The following is a 2,004-nucleotide window of genomic DNA, read 5'->3' as shown; positions in this document are numbered from 1 at the left end:
GACTGGGATAATTGGGATGGTAGTGTCAGAGACAGTGTGATTGGCACAGGACAGAGCGGAGTTTAGGGCTGTTGTACATAGGGTCGCTATGAGTTGCAAGCGACTCGACGGCACATAACAACAACAACTTCTGACATCTATGTTAGTCTTTTCTATGTAGGGCTATTTCTATGAAGATGATGAGGAGTTCGAAGGCATTTTAGAAGTAAAGAAAATAAAGAAACAATGAAATAACTAGATAGAGTGGCCTAGTGGCAAGAAGCTGTGCTGCAACCCCCAAGGCACATGGTTTGAATCCATTAGCTGCTCCGTCGGAGGACGGACAATCTCCTCCTGTGCAATTAACTGTCACTGAAAACCCACCAGGGTTCGTCTATGGTTTGGTTCTGATGATGGTATACAACAACAACTGATAGAAAAATGAGCATTTTTAATTCTTGCAGTTGAGGTCAAGTTCTCTGAGTGTCCTTTTGAAAGCCAGAAACCATGTACTAATGTTAAGGTTTAAGAGTCAGAAGGCAGAAACAAAACGCTCAAATCCAAAATCATTGCTTTGGCCTAGAAATCAATGAGAGTATCATAAGAAGAACTCAAGACAGCTAGGTCTTGTGTCAGAATCAAAGAATTTGAATGTAGAGGGAATTAAGAACCTGAGGTCTGCTGCATTTTGATAGCCTGTTACACACAACGTATGGCTGGCTGCCTGCCTGCTTGCCCATGGACTTTTCTATTAGTGAAGAGCACCTCTTCACTAGTTTCAGTATCTGTGAAATCTTTCTCCTGATACTTTCAACCTACTAATTTCTTAAGGAAAAAAAAAATCTGAACATATTTTTTGGTAGTTGTCCAATCTTGTTGTTAAGTGACGTCGAGTTGTAGGCGACTCATAGCGACCCTATGAACGAAAGTCCTCAACATTTGCATGACTTTCACTCTTTCTCCAGGTTTACAGGGCAAGCTATTACAGAAGTGGATGCCACTCCTTTCAAGCTTGTTTTAATCAGGGAGTTTCACCAAACGCTGTCCACCATGGGTAACCATTCTCACATTTGACACATCAGTGTCACAGTGTTCAGCTTTACAGCAACCACAAGTTACCGCTGTATGGCCAGTGTCTTCATGGGGACAGTCTCAATAAAAGCAGTTCTTAGGGTTTTTATTAAATAAAATTTTTACCTTTTAAGGATTCTTACTATTCTCCTTTATGAACTCTTCAGGCTTCTCACTACCCACAGTCATACTTTTAAAACATTAATAGCGCTTCTTTATGAAGATGATGCTGAAAGTGAAGAAGAAATCCCCTGCCCCTCCCAAAATGAAGCCAAAACAAAGGCATTAAAGCCCAAGAATGGAGTACTGATGGGCATTCACAGCCAAAAAAAAATCTACATGCCACCCACCTTCCAGCGGCCTAAGATGCTGAGACTCCGAAGGCAGTCAAAATACCCCTGAAAAGCACCCCCAGGAGAAACAAGCTTGACCATTATGCCATCATCGAGTTTCCCTTGACCACTGAGTCAGCCATGAAGAAGATAGAAGATAACAATACACTTGTGTTTATTGTGGATGTCAAGGCCAACAAACACCAAATTAAACAAACTGTAAAGAAGCTCTGTGACACTGATGTGGCTAAGGCCACACCTTGATTAGGCCTGATGTAGAGAAGAAGGCCTATGTTCGACTTGCTCCTGACTATGATACTTTGGATCCTGCCAACAAAGTTGGGATCATCTAAACTGAGTCCAGCTGGCTAATTCTAAATACAAATTGTTCTCACACACACACAAAAAAACCCTAAACACCCCAAATACCACAAAAGAAAACAAAACCCCAAACAAAACTTTAACAGCAAAACTAGAGGATAATACTCCATGTATAAGTAATATGCTCTGGTGGCGCAGTGTGTAGCCAATTGCGCTGGACCCCAGAGGCCATAAACCTCCAGCTGTTGGAATCCCCTGACTGTTCAGTGAGAGAAATGTTCTGTTGAGATTTATTTTTTTT

Source organism: Elephantulus edwardii, unplaced genomic scaffold (genome assembly GCF_000299155.1).
Source record: "Elephantulus edwardii isolate Elephantulus edwardi_28Jun2011 unplaced genomic scaffold, EleEdw1.0 scaffold00384, whole genome shotgun sequence".
In the NCBI taxonomy this organism is placed as follows: Eukaryota; Metazoa; Chordata; class Mammalia; order Macroscelidea; family Macroscelididae; genus Elephantulus; species Elephantulus edwardii.
Note: the sequence above shows the minus strand (reverse complement) of the source record.